The sequence below is a fragment of the Phyllobates terribilis genome, unplaced genomic scaffold, assembly GCF_046119375.1.
Source record: "Phyllobates terribilis strain yellow unplaced genomic scaffold, ASM4611937v1 Scaffold_7__3_contigs__length_470593459, whole genome shotgun sequence".
In the NCBI taxonomy this organism is placed as follows: domain Eukaryota; kingdom Metazoa; phylum Chordata; class Amphibia; order Anura; family Dendrobatidae; genus Phyllobates; species Phyllobates terribilis.
Genome location: NW_027362767.1, coordinates 443024941 through 443043756, shown reverse-complemented (window position 1 = coordinate 443043756; position 18816 = coordinate 443024941).

The following is an 18816-nucleotide window of genomic DNA, read 5'->3' as shown; positions in this document are numbered from 1 at the left end:
TCCACCAAAAAGGGTCCGGCTCCGGGTGTCCCAAGGCCCAGGGGGTGCGTCAGAACATTTTCATCACCTTTCACAATCACCAATGGGACAAGGCAGTGATGTCCTCTGTCCCCTCTCTTATACATCCTAGTGACGGAGCACCTGCTCTCATCAATTCGCCATAACCCCAATATTAGGTGGATTGAGGTGGGAGGCACCGAGTACAAGTGCTCTCTATTTGCTGATGATGTCCTAGTATATATCACTCAATCACATATATCCATCCATGCTGTTATGGCTGAAATAGATCACTTTGTTACATGGTAAAATTTTAATATCAATGCAGCGAAGTCTGAGGCCCTCGATGTCTCCCTCCCCAAATCCATATAGGATTCCATCCAGTCCAACTTTCCCTTTGCCTGGCCCTCACAGGGTATCAAATACTTAGGAATTCCTACTCATAGAGACCTCTCCCATCTATGTTATCTTAATTTTGGGCCCTTTATTGAACAACTCCATACAGACCACGGTTGGCAAGTTAGAACTGTAAGATTCACTACGTGAACCACTGGTGTTTTGTGGAAAAGCACATGTACACTGCGTTCCAAATTATTATACAAAAAGTGTTTAGGAGTGATAAGGGAAGAATTTGTTTGTTTGTCAGTTAAACTCATTGATGGTGATGTGTGTCAGGGCTCTTTATATCACTGTAAGCAATTGCAGACACCTGTGCTAATTAGTTTGGCAGGTGTGTCCAATGAAAGGCAAGACTACTTAAGAAGGCTCTCTCACATTATTAAGCAGCCTACATTTTCTGCCAAAATGGGAAAGAAAAAGGATGTGTCGGCTGCTGAGAAGCAACAAATTGTGGAGTGTTTAGGTCAAGGCATGACTACAATCAACATTGTGCGATGATCAGGATGAAGTGTCTTGGCAATCAAGAAGTATGTAGCTGATTCACAGTACACACGTGTGCGTGCTGATAAGGGCAAATTGAGGACTCTTTCCTACAGGCAATTACGTCAGGTTGAAAGAGCAGCGGCAAAAAAGCCTTGTCATAGCAGCAGACAAGTTTTTGAAGCTGCTTGTGCCTCCAACGTCCCCCGAACAACAAGATGCAGGGTCCTTCAGAGGTTTGCAGCTGTGCATGCGCCATCCTGTCGACCTCCTCTATCCACTTCACACAAGCAGAAACGGCTCCAGTGGGCCAAACATTACATGAAGACTGATTTCAAAACTGTTTTGTTCACGGATGAGTGCCGTGCAGCGCTCGATGGTCCAGATGGATGGAGTGGAGGATGGCTGGTTGATGGACACCCCACGCAAACACGGCTACAGCGCCAACAAGGAGGAGGTGGAGTAATGTTTTGGGCTGGAATCATGGGGAGAGAGATTGTCGGCCCCTTTAGGATCCCTGAAGGTGCTAAAGATGAACTCCATAATGTGTGTGGATTTTCTCAAACAGCACTTCCTGCCATGGTTCAAGAAGAAGAACCGTGTATTTCACAGCAAGATCATTTTTCTGCATGATAATGCACCATCTCATGCTGCACATAAAACATCTGCATCTCTGGCTGATATGGGCATAAAAGGGGACAAACTTATGGTGTGACCCCCATGCTCCCCTGACCTCTACCCCATTCAGAACCTTTGGAGCATCATTAAAAGGAGTGTCTATGATGGCGGGAGGCAGTTCACATCTAAGCAACAGCTCTGGGAGGGTATTCTGTCCTCATGCAAAACAATTGAAGCAGAAACCATCCAAAACCTGACAAATTCAATGGACGAGAGAGTTCAGAAGCTCCTTTCGAACAAGGGGTCCTATGTGAAAATGTAACATCACCTAGAATAAAGTTTTGAGTTGAAAACTGTTTGATTTCAGTTTCTAACAACCTGCTAATGCTTATAATTTCAAAAATGACCATTTTTTTGGTCTTTATTAAAATGAAAAGGTTGATCGAAAAGTTTGGGGGATCTAAGAGTGTGGCAACCCAGTAGTCATGATTACTTCGAATTCTGACAATATGAGGGTCATGCTGCAGGTAGTGCAGCAAGAAGGCACTTATGTGCCTTGCGCATCTCGGAGCCCCAAAATTATTTTCCGGGCTAGATGCAGCTAAAAATTATTTTTAATTTTAAATCTGGTGAAGCTTTAGTATAGATGGCCTAATAGGATCAGTGCTGCACACTGCTACAAAGCCCAAATTATTTTCCAGTCAAGATACAGATAAACATGATTAGTAATTTGAAAGCTTAAAACGGTTGGTAGGGTGATTTTAACCAATCATCAAGCTTTTACTCTCCCCAGGATGACACAGGGGTAGAAAAGTCATTTCGGATCCATGATTTGTTCATCTTTATGAACGTGAGTCTGTCTACATTATCAGTGGAGAGCCGCGTGCGCTTATCTGTCAGCACACCACCAGCAGCGCTGAACACACGTTCAGACAGAACGCTGGCTGCGGGGCATGACAAGATCTCCAAGGCGTAAGTGGCTAGCTCCGGCCATTTATCCAGATTGGAAGCCCAAAAAGAGCAAGGGTCCAGTGACACAGTCGTGGCTTCAATGTTTACTTGGAGATACTCCTGTACCATCGTCTCTAGGCGTTGACTATGTGTCAGACTTCTTGTCTCCTGTGGCCTTGCAAAGGATGGGCTAAAAAAGTGGTGAAATGATTCCGCAAAATTGATGTTACCAGCAGATACTGTGGTTCTGTCACGGTTTGAGTGCTGAACACTTGACGGTCCCACGGTTGGCAAGTTGGAACTGTGAGATTCACTACGTGCACCACTGGTATTTTGTGGAAAAGCACATTTAAGATTCTGCAACAGTCTCTGCTGATACTCCTGCATGCGTGCATCCCTTTCTATGGCAGGAATAATTTCTGCAAATTTACTTTTGTACCGGGGATCTAACAGTGTGGCAACCCAGTAGTCAGGATTATTTCTAATTCTCACAATTCGAGGGTCATGTTGCAGGTAGTGCAGCAAGAAGGCACTCATGTGTGTTGCGCATCCAGGAGCACCAAGTCCCTGTTGTGTTGGTGGCGAGGTAACAATCATGCTTCCTTCCTCTGTCCTCTCCCCCCAACCTCGCACAACAGAAATGTGATCAAGGTCTCCCTCATCTGATGAGTCTTCCATCAGTTCGTCCTCCACTTCTTCCTGGGCTCCTGCACCTTCCTCACTAGTTTGGCTGCTACCATGTGCCCTGATAAAATCATCTCCCCCACCCTCACATGCCTGCCGCCCTGGTGCTGCCGACCGTCTGGACCTTGCAGATGTTAGCCCTTCCGCATACAACTCCTCCTCCTCTACTTCCTCCACCTCCTCTTGTGCCACCACCTGACTCCGAATTCTGTTTAACATGTGCTCCAGCATGTAAATCACCGGAATAGTCATGCTGATAATGGCATCGTCAGCACTAAACATCTTCGTCGCCATTTCAAAACTGTGCAGAAGGGTGCATAGGTCCCTGATCTGAGACCACTCCTCCAGCGTGATTTGCCCCACCTCTGAATCTCGTTGGCCCAGGCTATACGTCAGAACGTATTGCACCAGGGCTTGTCGGTGCTGCCACAGTCGCTGCAACATGTGCAGAGTTGAATTCCACCGGGTAGGCACATCGCATTTTAGCCGGTGAAGTGGCAGGCCCAACGACTTCTGTAGAGATGTAAGTCGCTGAGCTGCGGGATGCGAACGGCGGAAGTAAGCACACAGCGACCGTGCCCTCTGCAGAAGGCCATCTAGTCTGGGATAGTGGGCTAAAAATTGCTGGACAACCAGGTTCAACACGTGAGCCATACAAGGCACGTGTGTGACATTGCCCCGGCGAAGGGCCGCACCCAGGTTTGCAACATTGTCGCACACGGCCTTCCCTGGTTTCAGGTCCAGTGGAGACAACCATTCATGAAATTGGTTCTCCAGAGCTGACCACAACTCCTCAGCTGTGTGACTCACATTTCCCAGACATTTCAATGTAAAAACCGCCTGATGACGTTGAGCCCTACTGCCAGCATAGTAAGGAGGTGTGCAGGATCCCTTCTGCGCAGTTAGAAAGCTTGTGGCATGACCAGACAGGCTTTGGGTGCAGGTGGAAGACCGAGAGGAGGTTGAGGAGGCAGAAGCAGTGGAGGAAAAATGACATAAAGAGGATTGACGCACAACTCGTGGGGACGGCAAGACTTGGACAGCAGCCCCTTGTCCTGCTGTCACCATAGTTACCCAGTGCCCAGTCAGCGACATGTAACGCCCCTGTCCATGCCTACTCGTCCAAGTGTCTGTGGTGAAATGCACCCTGTCACACACAGAGTTTCTCAAAGAAGCGGTGATGTTGTGTGCGACATGCTGGTGGAGCGCAGGCACACCTTTCTTTGAGAAGTAGTGCCGACTGGGCATCTGGTACTGGGGCACTGCGACGGACATAAGGTCTCGAAAATCCTCTGTGTCCACCAGGCGGAAAGGCAGCATTTCTGTAGCCAAGAGCTTGCAGATGGTGAAATTCAACCTCTTAGCTTTCTCATGGCTAGGAGGAAATGGTCTTTTACTTGTCCACATCTGAGGGACCGAGGGCTGGCTATTGTGCTTAGACGGGGTTGATAAGGGTGTCCCCGGCAAACTGCCGGTCTGTGAGGAAGATGCAGGCGGACATGTTAGGTTGCCTTGATCCAAAGGTGGTGCTATCGATGTCGGACAGCGCTCAAGACCAGCTGGTGTTACCACCTCCAAAGAAAATGATGACCTGCCAATCACGCTGGCTGTTGCGGGTAAAGAGGTGGCAGGTCTGCGCCCCAAAACAGGTGTGACTGCTGTCCCCCCAGTCACAGAGGATGAAGAGGCCGCAGATGCACAAGATATGGCAGACGGTGGTTGGCCCGGCCGGCTAGACCGCATTGTAGCACACTGAGCTTCCCACTGCAACTTATGCTTCATGTCCATGTGCCGGTTCATGCATGAAGTACTCAAACTATGTATTTTTTGGCCTCTACTTAGCTTTTGCTGACAAATGTTACAGATAACACGAGTTGGGTCATCTTTATCGATCTGAAAAAATGCCCAGGCTATGCAAGGCTTAGCACCCATGCGACCTGAAGAGCCACCACGACTTGTGGTGAGAGGCAGAGTTGTGTTTGAGGATGCAGTTGTTGACGTGCTTCCAGTACTACGTCTCTGTCCAGGAAGGCGCAACCTGACCTCGTCGTCACTAGCATCTTACTCCACCTCCTCTGCTGACCTCATCTCTTGGCTGACTGTGGGTTGACAGTAAGTGGGATCTCCGACCTCATCATCATCACCCTGTGCGTTATCACACCCGTCGTCCTCAGAGCCAACCTGTTCCTGCCCTGACAAAAAACTAAAGTTGTCGCTCCAATCAGGTATTTGAGTCTTATCATCGTCTTCCTCATTGTCTCCACCAACAGGAGTTACAGTTTGGGAATGAGGGTCTACATTATGGTCAGAACCTTCTGCGTCTGGTCCTGGATCCGACTCATAAAGATTCTGGGCATCAGTGCAGATCATTTCCTCGTCTGGATTCACAGAAGCGCTGGAGTCGACCTCTGATTCCCAGGCTATAGTATGAGTAAACAGCTCTGCAGACTCAACCATCTGTTCTACCTCATACTCAGACGGGCAGCTGGAGATTTGGGAGCTGTGAGGAAGCAAGTGCGATTGGGGTGACACCTTTGAGGACTGGAGTATTTGTGATGTTGAAGTTGATGTGGAGGAGAGCCCACTTAAAGGAGCACTTGATATCCGTTGAAGCACCTGCTGTTTTTGTGCCTCATCTGGAATTTGTAGCGATTGGCGTGGCCGTAAGAAAGGGATCTTATCACATTGTCCGCTAAAAGAAGTAGACATTTTAGTTTGGCTGGAAGATGGTCTTTCTTCTGCACCTACCCCACGGACACAACCTTTTTCCCCTTCCCAACACGCCTATTCCCCTTTCCACCAGCAGCAGGCCTTTTTCCACTCATTTTGGTGGTTAACTAATTCACAACTCTGGAGTTGTTTGCACAAAAAAACAATGGATGGTAACCGAGCAGAGCTGAGTGGCCAAACTGTGGTATTAGGCCAAAACTATTGGCTGGGTTAGATGCAGAAAAAAATTATTTTTAATTTGCAACCTGATGGAGGTCAGTATAGATGGACTAATAGACCAAGTCCCACACACCGCTAGAAGCCCAAATATTTTTTCAGAGCTAGATGCAGAAAAAAAATATTTTTAATTTGCAACCTGATGGAGGTCAGTATAGATGGACTAATAGACCAAGTCCCACACACCGCTAGAAGCCCAAATATTTTTTCAGAGCTAGATGCAGAAAAAAATTATATTCAATTTGCAACCTGCTGGAGGTCAGTATAGAAGGACTAATAGAACAAGTCCCACACACTGCTAGAAGCCCAAATATTTTTTCAGAGTTAAATGAAGAAAAAAATTATTTTTAATTTGCAACCTGATGGAGGTCAGTATAGATGGACTAATAGACCAAGTCCCACACACCGCTAGAAGCCCAAATATTTTTTCAGAGCTAGATGCAGAAAATTTTTTTATTCAATTTGCAACCTGATGGAAGTCAGTATAGATAGACTAATAGACCAAGTCCCACACACTGCTAGAAGCCCAAATATTTTTTCAGAGCTAGATGCAGAAAAAAATTATTTTTAATTTGCAACCTGATGGAGGTCAGTATAGATGGACTAATAGAACAAGTCCCACACGCTGCTAGAAGCCCAAATATTTTTTCAGAGATAAATGAAGAAAAAAATTATTTTTAATTTGCAACCTGATGGAGGTCAGTATAGATGGACTAATAGACCAAGTCCCACACACTGCTAGAAGCCCAAATATTTTTTCAGAGCTAGATGCAGAAAAAAATTATTTTTAATTTGCAACCTGATGGAGGTCAGTATAGATGGACTAATAGAACAAGTCCCACACGCTGCTAGAAGCCCAAATATTTTTTCAGAGATAAATGAAGAAAAAAATTATTTTTAATTTGCAACCTGATGGAGGTCAGTATAGATGGACTAATAGACCAAGTCCCACACACTGCTAGAAGCCCAAATATTTTTTCAGAACTAGATGCAGAAAAAAATTATTTTTAATTTGCAACCTGATGGAGGTCAGTATAGATGGACTAATAGACCAAGTCCCACACACCGCTAGAAGCCCAACTATTTTTTCAGAGCTAGATGCAGAAAAAAATTATATTTAATTTGCAACCTGATGGAGGTCAGTATAGATGGACTAATAGACCAAGTCCCACACACTGCTAGAAGCCCAACTATTTTTTCAGAGCTAGATGCAGAAAAAAATTATTTTTAATTTGCAACCTGATGGAGGTCAGTATAGATGGACTAATAGAACAAGTCCCACACACCGCTAGAAGCCCAACTATTTTTTCAGAGCTAGATGCAGAAAAAAATTATATTTAATTTGCAACCTGATGGAGGTCAGTATAGATGGACTAATAGACCAAGTCCCACACACCGCTAGAAGCCCAAATATTTTTTCAGAGCTAGATGCAGAAAAAAATTATATTTAATTTGCAACCTGATGGAGGTCAGTATAGATGGACTAATAGACCAAGTCCCACACACTGCTAGAAGCCCAAATATTTTTTCAGAGCTAGATGCAGAAAAAAAATATTTTTAATTTGCAACCTGATGGAGGTCAGTATAGATGGACTAATAGACCAAGTCCCACACACCGCTAGAAGCCCAAATATTTTTTCAGAGCTAGATGCAGAAAAAAATTTTTAATTTGCAACCTGATGGAGGTCAGTATAGATGGACTAATAGACCAAGTCCCACACACTGCTAGAAGCCCAAATATTTTTTCAGAGCTAGATGCAGAAAAAAATTATTTTTAATTTGCAACCTGATGGAGGTCAGTATAGATGGACTAATAGAGAAAGTCCCACACACTGCTAGAAGCCCAAATATTTTTTCAGAGCTAGATGCAGAAAAAAATTATTTTTAATTTGCAACCTGATGGAGGTCAGTATAGATGGACTAATAGACCAAGTCCCACACACCGCTAGAAGCCCAAATATTTTTTCAGAGCTAGATGCAGAAAAAAATTATTTTTAATTTGCAACCTGATGGAGGTCAGTATAGATGGACTAATAGACCAAGTCCCACACACCGCTAGAAGCCCAAATATTTTTTCAGAGCTAGATGCAGAAAAAAATTATTTTTAATTTGCAACCTGATGTAGGTCAGTATAGATGGACTAATAGACCAAGTCCCACACACTGCTAGAAGCCCAAATATTTTTTCAGAGCTAGATGCAGAAAAAAATTATTTTTAATTTGCAACCTGATGGAGGTCAGTATAGATGGACTAATAGACCAAGTCCCACACACCGCTAGAAGCCCAAATATTTTTTCAGAGCTAGATGCAGAAAAAAATTATATTCAGTTTGCAACCTGATGGAGGTCAGTATAGATGGACTAATAGAATGATGCTATGCCCAAAAGATTTTACTTCACTAGGTGCAGTAAAAAAATTGGTATTCTATACACAGGTGTTATATCTTGCAACACAGATAGGCTACTCCACTGACTAACACACTCTGCAATAGGCCAAAAAGGATTAGCTTTGCTAGATTCAGCCAAATGCTGTGAAAAAAACTTGCACAGCACTGGCACAGACCTGCCTGGCAAAAACTGATAGGAACTCATGTAACCTAGTCCTGAAAAGGACTCCAATTACAATTAGTCTTTACTCCCACAACCTATCTATTTAAGAGCACAGACCTCCCTGATAAAAGTCGTAGGAAATGCTGTAACCTAGTCCTTAAAAGGACTGCAATCACAACTATTCCCTACTCCCAAGCTATCTGTATATTTGTGCGAAAATTGGCTTGAAATTAACAAGGTATAGCACACACAGCAACAGCGGTGCCGTCTAACACGCAGCTGCAGCAGTGAGAAAATGGTGGCGACGGGGAAAATGGCTTGGTCTTATAGGGCAAGGACATGTGACATACACTGCCAATCACACATGCCCTTGCTTGTGTGAAAAAAAGCACTTCGCTCCGTGTGTGCGCTGCTGATAGGCTGACAGATTGCACCTCCCCACTGCAAATGCGGGAAAGAGAAAAAAAAATGGAGATCTTCATTGTTCCTGCAGAGATCCATCCCCTGCCCCTCCCCCCGCCCCGCTGTACACTCAAACTGCGTATTAACATTAATTTTCATCATTACTGAGAAAAAATCCAGTTATGATTTTGGTGCACGAACAGTTATCGAACATAACCTCGAACAGCCGAATTTTTCTCAAATTGTTCGTGTTCGCCGACCGGCTCGAACACCGCCCAAAACAGCTCGAATTTGAGATTGGCGAACAGTTCGAGTAGAACAACGCTCATCTCTAATAAGGACGAAGTATTTCCTAAAGGGGAAACCGATGGGTAGGCAATAGTCCAGGGGAGGCGTATTTTTCTGCCCCTATTATTTCCCTACAAGGACTGCACTATCCCTGTGCCCCTTTACTCCTGCCCTAACAAGGACAGTCCACATCTAGACTGCTCTAGTAGCCCTGTGCTTGCCCTGTAGGCCCGACGCATTTCTTCCTTTTGGAGTCATCAGGGAACCCTATTGTGTAGCACCATAAAGGCTAAGCTGTCTCAACATGATAAAGCATAGCTGTCTTCACTGATCTCAGGTGAAGCAGTGCTATAGCACAGAGGAGGAGTTTATAAATGAAGCTAATATTCAAATGATCAGGTGGATATGAGTCCACCAATAGTGTCAAACCCATCAGTTTATTGTATAAGTGTAGATAACACTCCGGACAGTGGCATGCGGTAGTGTGTGAAACGCACGCTCACCTAGTGGAACGCAAGCCACTTCCGGTGATCATTTGAATATTAGCTTCATTTATAAAGGTTATTAACAAAACTGAATATGATTTTCTTCTACCCCAACATGCAGTCGCTGCAACCTTTTACTGCTTTCCGAAGGTCCACAAGTGTCTGAAACCCTTGAAGGGTAGACCCATTGTCTTGGGAATTGGCAGTTTGACACAGAACTGTGGCATTTATCTGGATAAAGTCCTAAAAACCTTTGTAACGTCACTACAATCTTTTGTACGTGATACCCCTGACCTGTTGAGGAAATTGGAGGGACTATCCATTGAACCTGGAGTGATGATTGGGAGTATTGACGTTGAATCCCTCTACAAATCCATTCCTCATGAGAAGGGTTTGCAAGCAGTGCGTTACTTTCTCAGTTCTAGGGGATGTCAATATCAGGCCCACAATGATTTTGTCATTAAACTGTTGGAATTTTGCCCTACGCGGAACTACTTCCTGTTTGACCATAAAGTGTACCACCAGCTCAGGGGCACTGTGATGGATAGCCCTTGTGCGCCCACCTACGCAAATCTGTTCCTGGGCTGGTGGGAATACACGAGGGTCTTTGGGGGTCTCCTGGATGAACACACCTCCAGACTAGAATTTTGGACACGTTACATTGATGATGTGTTTTTAGTGTGGAATGGTGGTCGACAGGACTTTAGTAAGTTCATCTCTGCTCTCAATGAGAATGATATAGGAATGTTTTTTACCTCTGTACTAGAGACATCAGAATTTCCTTTTCTGGATCTGCTGATTACCAAAAACAATGTAGGTGAATTATCCACATTAACCCACAGAAAACCGACAATGACAAGCTCCCTATTACAGTGGGATATCAGTCATCCCAAACATTTAAAAATGGGTATACCCAAAGGACAGTATCTGAGACTGAGGAGAAATTGCACTGACACTACTACTTTTAAACTTCAAGCCAGGGATCTGAGAGGGAGGTTCAGGGCTAGGGTCTATCCGGACTATATTTTGAGGAAAGCCTATCATCATGCTAGAGGTCAGACTCAATCGAGCCTGCTTGTACCCCCGAGGAGATCTACCACCACTGAATCTTTCCGGTTCATTACCACCTTTGATAATGGAGCCCAACATGTCAGGGAAATTTTTAACATTGGGCTATCCTACAAATGGACTCTGATATTGGGACTTTACTGACGGACAATCCCTTAATAACATACTGAAAGGGAAGATCCCTCAGTGACCGACTTGTCGAAAGTCACTTTCAAATTTCTAGAACCCCTACATGGCTTGAAAACCATAAGGGGTGTTATAAATGCCACGGTTGCGTATCTTGCCGATATGTTCAAATAGGTTCGAGCTTTGTGGGTAATGTCACCAAGAAAAATTATGACATAAGATCCTTTATTAATTGTCGAACCCAGGGTGTGATCTATGAAGCGACATGTATCTGTGGCCTTGAATACGTAGGCAAGACCATCCGGGAGTTTAGACGCCGTATAGGTGAACATGTTGGTGATGTTGAACATCAAAGAGACACTCCACTTTCTAGACACATGAACCTGTACCATAAAGGAAATATGAAATTGAATAAATTTATGGGGATTGATCATATTCCTAAACCCCAGAGAGGCGGAAATTGGGACAGATTGATATTGCAGGCTGAGACTAGATGGATTTTTCTTCTTAATAAGGTGTCACCATTAGGATTCAATGAGCAATGTACCTATAATTGCTTTATTTAAAGGTCTATATCCTTCCGGTTGCCTTCCATTTTGTGATCTTACTCTTTTGTTTTTTCATCTTAATCAATTTAATACTGGCTTACGTTGCACAATACTGGCTTACGTCGCACAATTATGTCTCTGTCTTTGGCCCTGTACCGCCAAAGGTAATCCTATTACTCTGTATTTATATGACTCTTAGTACCAACGTCCAATTTACTCTTTATCATACACATTGTCAATATAGTGTTAATCCCTAATCATTTTGGCGTGGACACTATAACAATATATTATATCACGTGGCCCCCTTCGTCTGTATACACAGGAGGCAATAACTTGTTAATAATGCTATCCATTTTATGGATCCATGTGTATATATATATGTGCGGTTTCTGCCCCCTCCATGTATTCTTATTGGGGTCAGCTGTGGATCTGCATTCTATGCGACTCCGGTGTGAATTGGGACATTGTGTGAATTGTCCCACGCCTATGTCTGGATATGGCCTTGAGTGATGCTGCTTTTTGAGCTCCTCTGGCTATGAGGCTGTAACTGGTGCTGTGATTGCTAGACCGGCGATGAGGCCGCTCAGGGGAACGCCCCCGGAAATATTGTCACCGGAAGTGACGTCCGTTGCATTCCACAGCCTCAGCTTGTGTCTCACGCGCTGCTGTGCTCACTCTACCGGATATGACATCACCGGAAGTGGCCTGCGTTCCACTAGGTGAGCGTGTGTTTCATACATTACCGCATGCCACTGTCTGGAGTGTTATCTACACTTATACAATAAACTGATGGGTTTGACACTATTGGTGGACTCATATCCATCTGATCATTTGAATATTAGCTTCATTTATAAACTCCTCCTCTGGGCTATAGCACTGCTTCACCTGAGATCAGTGAAGACAGTTATGCTTTATCATGTTGAGACAGCTTAGCCTTTATGGTGCTACACAATAGGGTTCCCTGATGACTCCAAAAGGAAGAAACGCGTCGGGTCTACAGGGCAAGCAGAGGGCTACTAGATCAGTTTAGATGTGGGCTGTCCTTGTTAGGGCAGGAGTAAAGGGGCACAGGGATAGTGCAGTCCTTGTAGGGAAATAATAGGGGCATAAAAATACGCCTCCCCTGGACTATTGCCTACCCATCAGTTTCCCCTTTAGGAAATACTTCGTCCTTATTTCCCGACTGTGATGTGCACTACTCCACAAATTGGGTGAGGACGTTCCATTACTTTTATTCAATTTTCTAAATGTTTTTCTATATGGTTGACAAACTTTTTCCATTAATGATGTTATTGTCATATTTCTACCTTATCTATTGTTTGGACACACCTTCTCATTTAAAGATTTTTCTGTATTTTCTTGACTATGAAAATTGTACATTCACACTGATGGCATCAAAACTATGAATTACCACATGTGGAATTATATACTTAACAAAAAAGTGTGAAACAACTGAAAATATGTCTTATATTCTAGGTTCTTCAAAGAAGCCACCTTTTGCTTTGATGACTGCTTTGCACACTGTTGGCATTCTCTTGATGAGCTTCAAGAGGTAGTCACCGGAAATGGTATTCCCTTCACAGGTGTGCCCTGTCAGGTTTAATAAGTGGGATTTCTTGCCTTATAAATGGGGTTGGGACCATCAGTTTTGTTGTGCAGAAGTCTGGTGGATACACAGCTGATAGTCCTACTGAATAGACTATTAGAATTTGTATTATGGCAAGAAAAAAGCAGCTAAGTAAAGAAAAACGAGTGGCCATCATTACTTTAAGAAATGAAGGTCAGTCAGTCTGAAAAATTGGGAAAACTTTGAAAGTGTCCCCAAGTGCAGTTGCAAAAAACATCAAGCGCTAAAAAGAAACTGGCTCACATGAGGACCGCCCCAGGAAAGGAAGACCAAGAGTCACCTCTGCTTCTGAGGATAAGTTTATCCGAGTCACCAGTCTCAGAAATCGCAGGTTAACAGCAGCTCAGATTAGAGACCAGGTCAATGCCACACAGAGTTCTAGCAGCAGACACATCTCTTCAACAACTGTTAAGAGGAGACTTTGTGCAGCAGGCCTTCATGGTAAAATAACTGCTAGGAAACCACTGCTAAGTACCGGAAACAAGCAGAAGAGACTTATTTGGGCTAAAGAACACAAGTAATGGACATTAGACCAGTGAAAATCTGTGCTTTGGTCTGATGAGTCCAAATTTGAGATCTTTGGTTCCAACCACCATGTCTTTGTGCGATGCTGAAAAGGTGAACGGATGGACTCTACATGCCTGGTTCCCACCATGAAGCATGGAGGAGGAGGTATGATGGTGTGGGGATGCTTTGCTGGTGACACTGTTGGGGATTTATTCAAAATTGAAGGCATACTGAACCAGCATGGCTTCCATAGCATTTTGCTATTCCATCTGTTTTGCATTTAGTTGGACCATCATTTATTTTTCAACAGGACAATGACCCCAAACACACCTCCAAGCTGTGTAAGGGCTATTTGACCAAGGAGGAGAGTGATGAGGTGCTACACCAGATGACCTGGCCTCCACAGTCACCAGACCTGAACCCAATCGTGATGGTTTGGGGTGAACTGGACCGCAGAGTGAAGGCAAAGGGACCAACAAGTGCTAAGCATCTCTGGGAACTCCTTCAAGATTGTTGGAAGACCATTTCCGGTGACTACCTCTTGAAGCTCATCAAGAGAATGCTAAGAGTGTGCAAAGCAGTCATCAAAGTAAAAGGTGGCTACTTTGAAGAACCTAGAATATAAGACATATTTTCAGTTGTTTCACACTTTTTTGTTAAGTATATAATTCCACATGTGTCAATTCATAGTTTTGATGCCTTCAGTGTGAATGTACAATTTTCATAGTCATGAAAATACAGAAAAAACTTTAAATGAGAAGGTGTGTCCAAACTTTTGGTCTGTACTGTATGAGAAACGTTTTTTCAATCACTTAAAGACGTTTTTTTGCTATGAGTAGGATTTTCACTCTGACACTATTTGATTAGTTGAGAAACGTCTAACTTTGTCCACTTAATTTTTGGATGTTGCACAGAGACCCTGTTTCATCTAGGTAAATTTGAATGATCCTCGATGAACAGAGCTTGGTACGCCACCCGGGTGACGTGTTTTAGTCTCCCACTTAGTTGTTACTCTGACCTGGGGAGTACTTGCACATTGTCTCCACTATCAATTGTCTTACAAAAATTAATTTTACATTTATTTATTAAAAGTTTTATTTTATATAGTTAATACCCTTGCTGTAACCTCTTGATGACTGGGTATGAGATATATATTTGAAAAAAAATCCAAATATTGCTATTTATCTTTTCCTGAACGATAACTTGGTTGGAATTATATAGATCAGATAGCGGGTGCATAGCTTCATGAACGCTTCTCCTACTACATGGAACATCTCTATACACATTCTCTCTGTCCTTCCCAGAATGATTCAGTTCTGCCTTGCTTAGTCCTCTGTCTTTACCACAACCCAGCACAATACTTCAGGAACTTCCCTTTCCCCAATAACGATACTACAGTCAGTAAGTGAGAGTCCCTGACCTTCAACCCGTGGTTCCCCGTCCTTTTTTCCCCTTACGGGAGCTACTTTGCCACTATGGTCATTACTCAACTTCTCAGCTTGTCAAAGCCTTGGAAATACCGCCCAGGGCACTCTCTTCATCTCACGTTCCCTGCTCTGATACGTCCCATTACCTTCTGGACTTGCAAGTTCAGTATTGCGTTGGTAGGTTTCCGGCACCCAGATTCCATCTCCGGAGAATCACTCAGGCCTTCTGTCACTTTCTCTTCCCTCTTTGTTGGATCTCGCTATTCGTTCCTTCAGTCTCCACTCACGCCAGGGACACCGACGTCATGAGGCTGGGTTTAATATGGTGCACCATTTTCTTTTTTTACCATAGCCCTTCATCATTTCCCATTAGGCAGGATTTTAAGTGTGGACTGATGTACCTGCATTCTACCCATACATATGAGTGTTTTTAGCTTTATAGAAAGCAAACCATTCATAAATATTAATCTAACTAAAAAAAAAAAGCAACATTCTTGTTTTTGACACATTTTCTTTTTTAGAAGTGGTACTTTACGCTCAGCGCCATCTACTCAGCCAAGATATCACCTGGGGCTTTCACAGCCTCCAAACTTCTAAAATAACTACAGAATTACATGGCTCCCCATAACGTCCTTCATGACAAAAAAAAAAAACAATTCTCCAAACTCTGCTGTTCTTTACTTTGCAATATATGATTATCCTGGCAATTAATATTTCCTGAGTTGCATTCTTATTTGTTTGTTGTTCTCAGCAAATACATTGGAACGAGACATTTAGATATGCAGAGACATGATTTAAATGTTTGTTCATGCAGTTTTATAATTCAAACATAGCGACCAACCACACTTCTCATAAGAAAGTAATAATTATTCAGCTCTGAACTTCAAATATGATCCTGAATTACATTTATAGAATCATATTTCTTTTATGAATATTTGCTTTCCCTGTGTGGTTTATTTCAGAAACGGAGAGCTTGGAAGATGTTCAATTGAAATATCCAAGCAATGAAATGTGATGTTTTTTTTTGTAACTTGATTAAACAAATTCAAACTTAAAATATTTATGCATTGAAAGTGCAGAGTGAATGTTTATCAAGCCGGAGCTGCCGAGGAAAGTGCAACACAGTAGCATCAGGTAAAGACGGCACAGCTCATAAATTCTGAAAACCATGGGGAAATTAAAAATGAAATCTAAAGAGGTGACCTAAACTCGATGGTTGGGCTTCTACTTGTGGAATCTTTAATTGTAGAATTAAATGGAACTATACAATTGTGTCCTTGTATCTCATAGCTGATTGTGGGCCTGCAGGTTCAGAGCTCAGAGGAGCTTGTTGAAGCGGTTCTCTCTCTTATTCATCCTCTTTCTCTATTTTTGCTCCATCATGTTCTTATCCTTTGTTTTCTACTTTCTCTATGTTTTTCTCTCTCTCACTAGTGATGAGCGAGGACTAAATTGCTCGGGTACTCGTTGCTCGGGTCGAGCAAATTGGAATACTCGGGAGCTCGACCCGAGGAACGAGCCCAATGTAAGTCTATGGGAAACTCCAGCATTTTTCAGGCGGCTCCACCCAGCGGTCTGCAGAGGGCCTAAAAATTGCCCAAATCGATGGGAACAGTGCTCAAATGACATGGGAACAGCATGGGGAAGACCCCTTGAAGCATTTCTGACCCCCAGGTCACTGCTGTCAACAATGTTGTCAGAGTATTATGCCACTTTTACGGACTCACAATAAAAGATACAAAACAAAACCAAAATGGATTTTCCTAGGAAATATATTAAGGAACATCCTTTCTAGGGTAATGACTTGTATATAAAGCAAAATAAAAAAACAAAACCAAAAATACTCCTCCACACCTTGGGCTATGTTCACACGTAGCGTTTTTGATGCGTTTTTGCACTTTTGCATTGCTTTCAACAAAGACAAATTCATTCACTGGGAAATGTCATTTTAACATTTTACAACCTTATCTGGCGATGTGGTGTGTGACACATCATCAGACACATGTATACACTGCTGAAAAGACATGGGAACAGCATGGGGAAGACCTCTGGAAGCATTTCTGACTCCCAGGTCACTGCCTAAAAGTGTGCCCATCATAAGAGATCCTTGGCGCATGCGAAGATGCCTCCAGCAATGCACCTGTCGTTGCAGACTTGCAAAATTCACCGTCCACGTCCTTGTCCCAGTGCAGCGTTCAGTTGTCCCTACCTCATTCCTTGGAATGCAAGCGCAAGTATGCAGTTAGCCACCCACCCACCTACAGGCTGCAATACTATACTGCCAATTTTTTGACAGCTGATTGCACTTGAAATGTGGCCTTTTAGGCTCATGGAGGCGGAAGCTTTTCATAACCTCATGCCGGCGGTGGCTGGGTATCCATACTCGGTCCCCAGCCGTCATTATTTTTCCCGGTATCGTCTCCGCCTTCTACAAGCACGGGTCCCACAACATTACCCGTGCCCTCCTCAGTGCACTTACTGGGAACGACCACCTAACCACAAACACGTGGACAGGTGAATGTGGCCAGGGATGGTACAGAGCAAGTCCATAGCTTTTTTTGATGAGAGTTGTATCTAGCTCGGTGAAAGGACTGGCATAGAGGGAAACCGTATCTACTCTGGGTGTCATTTCTCTGTCACCAGGTTCGCCCATTGTCACAGACGACCATGCCTGGCTGTATGTTCAGCGGTGAGAGCCACAGATCAGGCTGCTGTGCTTTCAACAACTCTGCTGTGCTGGGCGGTTTGTCAATTAAGCATGTTATCTTCAGCACAGCCTGTTGCCACTTGGCCAAGGCAGTGCTGCAGTGCTGTCAGCTTGTGACTGATGTAGTCATTTCGGAGATGGAGGAGGAGGTGCAGGAGCTGAACAATGTGATTACATTGAGGTTAAATTGGTGACGCTGTATTTTATACTAAAGAAAGATCCTATTGTTTTGTTTTATTCACTTTATTTTTTAAGACAAATGCATTCACCGGGAAATGTAATTTTAACATTTTACAACCTAATCTGGCAATGTGGTGTGTGACACATCATCAGACACATCCTGTTTTATTTATGATGGAGGGACTCTGAAAGTCATAAAGCCTATTTTTATAGGGCCTTCAGATGGCCATTACTATTCTTAAAAGGCAAGCAGTTGGCACTCGCTATTGTTAGAGAGCCATGAGCCTGCTATGCTTTGTTGTTCCCATTATTATCAAGTGGGTCTCCTATACTGTTATTGCGTATCCAGTGACTGCAAGGGCTGCCAAAAATTTCGATGCAACCCAATACCCCTTTGAAAAGACATAGAGGAGGGTCTCAGTAAAAAAAATGTTCCCATTATAAAGGAGCGGGTCTCCTATAGTGGTAATGCCCATGCTGTGACTGCATGGGCTGCCAAAATTTGAGAAAAACCCCACTAAGAATTTAAAGACACACAGAGCAGGGCCACAGTAACAAGTACAACATGCTCCCATTAGAAAGGAGAGGATCTGCTATACATTTATAGGGTATGCAGTGAGTCCAACGGCTGACCAATTTTAGGAAAAACCCCACTAAGAATTTAAAGACACACAGAGCAGAGCAACAGTAACAAGTACAACATGTTCCCATAAGAAAGGAGAGAGTGTGTTATACAGTAATAGGGTATGCAGTGAGTAGAACGGCTGACCAATTTTAGGAAAAACCCCACTAAGAATTTAAAGACACACAGAGCAGGGCCACAGTAA